Source organism: Furipterus horrens, unplaced genomic scaffold (assembly GCF_987537825.1).
Source record: "Furipterus horrens unplaced genomic scaffold, mFurHor1.1.pri manual_scaffold_5, whole genome shotgun sequence".
Taxonomy (NCBI): Eukaryota; Metazoa; Chordata; class Mammalia; order Chiroptera; family Furipteridae; genus Furipterus; species Furipterus horrens.
The window spans coordinates 9,993,421-10,000,000 of NW_028327175.1; the positions used below are offsets into that span (position 1 = coordinate 9,993,421).

A 6,580-nucleotide genomic window follows, 5' to 3' on the forward strand; every position below is an offset into this window, starting at 1 on the left:
AGGAGGGAGGGGGACGAAAGAGAAAGGGAAGGATCTGTGTTAAGCCTTTCATGTCTTCAGAAGTCTACAATATGGGGTCAGAAAAGCCATCCCCTACCTGTGTCCTTGTGCAAGTTCCTCAACCCCTCTAACCCTCGGTTTCCTCACCTGAAAAATGGGGAGGCCTTGACTGTCTACCATACAGTGAGAACAAATAAAAATAAATAACAACTACTTTTATTATTCTCACGGTCATCATTTTTTTCATTATATACTCCACCCCCTCAATCCCATTTAACTGAAAGGTCATACTCTGAAGACCAACTTGCTTCCAACAATCTCAGGAAGATTATTGCTACTGATGTGCCCAATGCAGAGAGAAAAATACTTCGTGACCCCACTTCAGTCCCACCAATGTCTTCCAATGCCACCACCATAACAGGTATGGTGGGTGCCTCACCCATACCCCCGGGCACGTATCATTTCAATACTCAGCAGCCAGGCCTCCAGTTGCCAGAACCAGCATCTCTTCGCAAAAAGGCACCCTCTGCCCTCCAGAGGCCACTTTGCCACCTGACTGGCAGATAGATGTGCTGGAACATGGCTGCCTAGGAAGCAGCCCTCACCCAGCGTCCGATGGCAGTGGGTATGAACACCCCAGGGCAGCCACTCCTAGGGCAAGATAGCCCGGAGGTGCGTGTTCCCCACTGAGCCCAGCAAGGCCACATGCCAGTCACCCTCAGTGATACCTTGTGGATAATGAACCCTTTGTTGTACCCAAGCCGGCATGAGGGTGGCCCTGCCAGTCACCACGGCCAGGGACTGCTCCTTCTAACTGCTCAGCGTTCAGGCCTTACTCTCTGATACATGTTTTGAAAACCACCCTTCACATTTAGCCTCCGTGTTGCTCCCATGTGTGCTTCTTGAGAAACATCATTATTCTATAAAACTAGATCCAGCAGCAATTTCACCTAATAAACTAATAAATATGTATTATTTTCCCCTCCTCCTTCATGCAATGGGCAGTATTAAAATTCAGTAGGTAAGTGGAGGAGAATAGACAATAAAAGATCATGGGATGCTTCCACCACATACAAAAGCCAGCAAATACCATGGAGTTTTCTGTTTTTGTTGGAAATTTTCCCATATTTTTAAAAGAAGTGCCATGACCCCACACACAAATGTATCAGATAGGGTATCTGCCCCCAAGTGCTTTTGTACTTGGCAGTGACCTCAGGGCTTGACAACTATGTTGTTCATGTTTTCCTTGTTACCCCACAGCCCTTTGGATGGCGGCACATGATGAGACTATAACAAATGTATCAGCACCCCAATATGAATATAATGTAGCCGAAAAAGATGACCCAGATCTAGAACGGGTGACCGCCAACCCAAACAGCGGCTACATTGGGCAGCTGTTTGCAATTAGATCCAATTAACACATTTGAAACACAGCATGACTGGAAACCTCTTTGAAGTGTGTTGCTCCCATGAAGGTTTTTTTCATGAGAGGGGTTTCCTAATGGGAAGCAGTCAAAACCCACAGCTGAAGAACTTGACTTCCTATTTTGACAGAAGTGTCATGTAGAGTTCACACTCTTAATTCGTTGCCCCTAGTTATGAGTATACATATTTCAAGTGTGGACGGAAACGTCTGGGAAGGCATCTCTGCTGAAAAGAGCGTGTGTAAACCCAGGAGGAGGGAAGGGGAGGGGCTCCTGCGCTCTGATTTGCATTCTGTTGAATTGCCAATCCCTGCTGGAAGGTAAATTGTAAAATCACACTATTTATATAAGACCATCGTCTGCTCAGAAAGCAAAGCGCCACGAGGGCAAGAACTCTGTCCCAGTACCAAGACTGGCACACGACAGGCGACAAGGGATGCTGCTTGGATGCCGGAGTGGATGGATGTCTGCCGAATGGATGAGCAAATGAATGCAGAAAAATAACATGACTGATAGGCATATGGACACACAAGCTAAAATTCCTAGCCTACCTGTGTGCATGGCACAAAGGGACATACACACACGCACACAGAAAAGAAGAGAATTGTCTTCGTTTCACTAATTATTTCACTGGTCCTGCCTCTGTGGGACTTAAACCTCAGCTTTGTCATTCATATATGACAAAAAGATGAGAGATGGAAACTTTGGTGGAAGGCAGCTAGCCAGGGGCCAGGCACACAGTAAGCACCTAACAAATATATGAGAACAAGGGAATGAAAAAACTAAATGGGGCTTGGGTCCCCGATCCTGGACCGGAAGAGGCTCCAACATCTGTGTTTCACTCCTTGCGTCTTTCCTGGGTCCTGTTTACTGAACTTCCTGTGTGACCTTCTGGTTCTCAGACCCTGGGCCCAGCCACACCAGAGTTTTGGAAGAAGAAGCAGAGTGAAGTCCTTCTTCCCACGAGTCCTCGCTCGTCTCTGAGACAGACGAATCCATGGCTTTGTGGCAGGTGAGGCAGGTGGACACGCTCTCCTGTCACTGGGGGATGGGTTAGGAGGCAGGGGTTCTAAGACTGGGGTGCCCATTAAAATGCAGATTCCTGGCTCCCAGCCCCCCAAGGCTATGACTCAGTGGGTCTAGGGTGTGACCCAGGAATCTGCAGAGTAACTGCCACCCTGGTGATTGGGATCCTGATAATAAACCGGTAGGGACACTGGGCTGGAAGGAAAGCATTTGGGAAGGAGAAAACATGTCCCCCCAGAGTCCTCCAGGAAAGGAACTTCTACACTGGGTAGGTTGGGGCCAGTCTGGGACACGCCTTTGGAGAAATTCTCAAACATGGTCTAAACGAGACTTCAACACACTTTCATTTAAAAGAGAAAGGCATAGCAAATATTCTTCCTTTTCTGTGGGGGTAGGGCACACACACACACGCACACACACACTCCAGCAACCAAAGCGTTTCAGCTCCTGAAAAGATTAAAAACTACAGAAAGAGTCCCGAGCACAACTTGGGGAACCATCCACTCCTCCTGCAAAGAAGCCCCCCTTTCCCTTCAGGGCAGATCCGAGGTTTGGATGTACTGGGAAACAGAACGGAGGATAACTAGGAAACTCTAGTTGGAAGTGTTGATGCCAAAGAAAAGTGAAGAAAAGGAGCAGGAGCTCTGACACCCGAAAGCCAGCGGGACCTGAAATTGCCCAGGTGACGTCTCAGCACACAGCGAGGTGGGGAGCTGGACTCCATTCACATCCTGGTACCGCATGGTCTGCCGCTTGATGATTTAGGGACAGTAATGCGTCTGTCCCCACAGCAGCTACGTTCAGAGTCAGTGGTGTATTCCCTGGAAACCTAGAAAACCCAAGACAAACGGTCTGTTAGCATAAAGGATCTCGATGGTTTAAATCCTCGATACATCATGCCTGCATGAAAGGCTTCCTTCGCAGACAGGGGAGCAAGACCACACTGCCTCGTATCAAGACCTGCTCATCAGCTTGTTTAAAAAGGGCATTATTTTCCACTGGGCATGTGGTTTCTTCACAATTTCTCTCTCTCTCACACACACACACACACACACTGCCTATCTGTGCCCATGCCAGACAACTCTCACGGCAGGTTCTTGAGTCCTGATGGGCTTGGCCTTTTGGGGGAAGCATAAAGCTACAGGCTAGACCGAGATTCTGCAGAACCAACTGGGCAGACATCCATCCGTCTCTGGTGGACGTCCCTACCTCTTCCCTTCCCTCCGCCTTCCCCCCACCCCTGCAGTCAGCAATTTGCTTGTTCTCAAAACTCCCTCAGTAAACATAGGTACTTATTTTTATTTATCTGTCATCACATAGGGTTTTTCACAAATGAAATGGTAATCGTACCTAAGCATTTCGTGTCCGTTATGTAACTTAAGAGATTCAAATCTGCTTCTGTGGACTCCCAACTGTCAGTGTCAGGGCAAAGGCCTTAGGGCGGCAAGGCGGATATGGGGGAGTTGCCCACAGATGTCAGGAGGGACGGGGAGAGGAGGCGGTGCTGCATTCAGGACGAGCTGGCTTCTGCTGTGGGAGCGAACACTGCCAGGATCTCAAAGGGGGGAAAAAAGGCATCCCTGTCACGCCACTGCGTCTCCATCGCATGCCACTCCCACGTGGGAGCGGAGAGAAAGCTCAGCACGACCTCACACCAGCAAGTACAGGCTTGGCCCAGAGGTGCCAGGCATCACCGCCGTGGCATCAGGTTCCCCAGACGTGGCTCCCCAATTACATGGGGTCCAGGAGGTGGAATCCTACCCTGGGCCTGGAAGCCAAAGAGCTGGAGAGATTTGGGGAACAGGACGTGACTGTCAAGACAGGTCACACAGAGCTTCTTCCCCACCGCACCTTCCGGGCCCTCGTCCTGACTCCACAGCATTGACCGCTGCCTATAAAACCCCACAAAGTAGAGGGTATGTCCAGACACTTAAAGAAATAGTCCTGCACTTCTCTGAGACTGAGGTTTGGGCAGCAGATAGGTGTTGCCTTGTACATTTTTTTTTTTTTGAAGAGCTTTGTTTTAATGGTACAGTATTCCTTGGCCACGAAACAGACATTCTCATATGCTAATTTTAGTAACAAAGTTGGTTCGGTCTTTCTGAAACATTATTTGTTACACATAAAAAGAACAGTTAAAAGGTTCATTAGCCTTTGACTCTAATTCTACATCTAGAAATTAATGCTAACGAAATAAACAGAAGTGCAGATAAAGAGTTATGCAAAAGGATGTTTTCTATAGCGTTATAATCATTGCCCCAAACTGTAAGGAACATAACTGTCTAATGAAAGGGGATCAGTCAAATAAACTCTGCTGCCTCCGTGACCGGTGGGGCGTTCCTGGGGAGCACAGTGCTTGGTCTGGCCCATCGCAGCCGGTGCTGTAATTGAGCAGGGCTGAGTGACAGATACGGGTGTCCCTTAGTCAAACCTTTGTGCTCTATCCGTGAGGGTGAAAGAGGGCCTAGAAGCTAGTGTTAGATGTCTGCAAACAAGCAAGAAACTTTTTTGAACTCAGTAGGCTACCACCAATGAGATACCATCACACGCCCACCAGGGCGGACCCAGTTCAAGACCAGCAGTGTCCGCGTTAGTGACGATGCGGAGCCACTGGAGCGCTCACACGTGGCGAGTTAAAGTGTGAAATGGTGTGACCACCGTGCAAAACCGTTCAGCCGCTGTCCCGTCCCCAGCATAACTGAATGCCCGAGGCATGGATTCTCATGGCAGAGTCCTGGAGCTCGAGAGAATAGCACCCAGAGCTGACACATAGTCACGTCTCTCCTTTCTGTTGGCGAGACCCGTGGCAAAGCATTACTGAGCATTCACGACAAGCCTGACCCTTTAGTCTTCACAACAATGCGGTGAAGCAGTTACAAGTGTTACCCCCTTTTATAGATGAGGAAAGGGAGGCTTAGGGAAGTCAAACCATTTTTCCAAGTTCACAAGGCTAGGAAATAGCAAGGGTTTGAGTGCAGAGGGTCAGACGTCAAAGCCCCGGCTCGGAACCAGGGGTGAGAAGACCCTGGCTCCAGCTTGTGTGCTCCTTCCACAGCCGTCACAAAGCCTGTGGCCTGAGCTGGGGAATAAATTTTTAAGTAACTTGAAAAAGTCGTTTACCCCATCTGGCTTTCAATTTCTTCTTGTGTGAAATGAGAATCGTATTGGATCTCTAGGCTCATTCCAGGTATAAATTTAATGTCAGTTTTCTGTGAACTCAGCGCAGCACTTACCATTAACCTGACAGCATCGTAAACGGAAATTTGCTGATCACCGACAGCAAGCCCACGGACCGCCCGGCTGCAGCACAAGCAACTATCGCCCGAAAGGGCATCATGAGAGGCCGAAGTCTCTTTGTGTAGAATAGATACCAATTTAGTTTCCATTTTTTTAAGATTAAATTTTGCTCTTTGGTTGATCCTAAAAGCACTAGGAAAAAAGTAATTCATTCTAAAATTAGATGAATTCTCCTGTTAATGCAGGATTTTGTTTCAATTTTTAACTGCAAATTGCAGTTCCCATGGAAGCAGAGTGAGGCTGCCGGCACACAGGTCTCAGCCTCTGCACTCTGGTCCTTCTCCAAGGGGGGAAGGCAGAGTAAGGGCGGTAGCCAGGAGCGCTCACTCTGGGTGTTCACGCAGGCAAGTTCCATTCAATGAGAGCAAGAGTAAGGGCTGACATTGCCTCACGTCTGTCATTATTTAAAATAACCTCCTGACATTTTCTGAGGATTTTTTTAACATGAACTTCTCTAGCCTCCCCAAGTGGAGTTGCAGACCTAGAAAGCAGAGACAATTTCTACTTGTTTGCAACTTTATGGTCACTTGGTACTGGCTGTTTTTGTACAACAGGATGGAGGGAGGGAGGGAGGGAGAGAGGGAGGGATGGAGGGATGGATGGAGGGAGGGAGGGAGGGAGAGAGGGAGGGATGGAGGGAGAGATGGAGGGATGGATGGATGGACAGGTGAACACACACACTGTGCCTTACTAGAAATGCTCTTTCGGTCCCACTCTGCCTTTCACCAATTAGCTCTAGTCACACACTGGTTCTCAGATCAAGCATTGCTTCCTCTCAGAAGCCTTCCCTGATCCCCAGTCAAGGTCAGGTTCCTTCATTCCCCTTCGCAGTG

The 6,580-nt window shown here is 48.6% G+C and overlaps 1 long non-coding RNA gene across 3 annotated transcripts in view; it reads right to left on the reverse strand.

Moving 5' to 3' along the window:
- Positions 1-2,297: 2,297 nt before the first annotated feature.
- The window catches only part of LOC150008182 (uncharacterized), a 46,132-nt gene continuing 41,849 nt past the window's right edge, over positions 2,298-6,580 (reverse strand). For 2 of the 3 annotated variants that reach the window (XR_016511281.1, XR_016511279.1), the window contains 2 exons: positions 6,439-6,580; positions 2,298-3,279 (listed from right to left, as the gene is read on the reverse strand). The exon at positions 6,439-6,580 is cut by the window's right edge and continues 125 nt beyond it. This is a non-coding gene — a long non-coding RNA (uncharacterized LOC150008182). Of the gene's footprint in view, positions 3,280-5,683; positions 5,880-6,438 lie in introns of all 3 variants that reach the window. The other variant, XR_016511280.1, reaches the window with a different exon arrangement.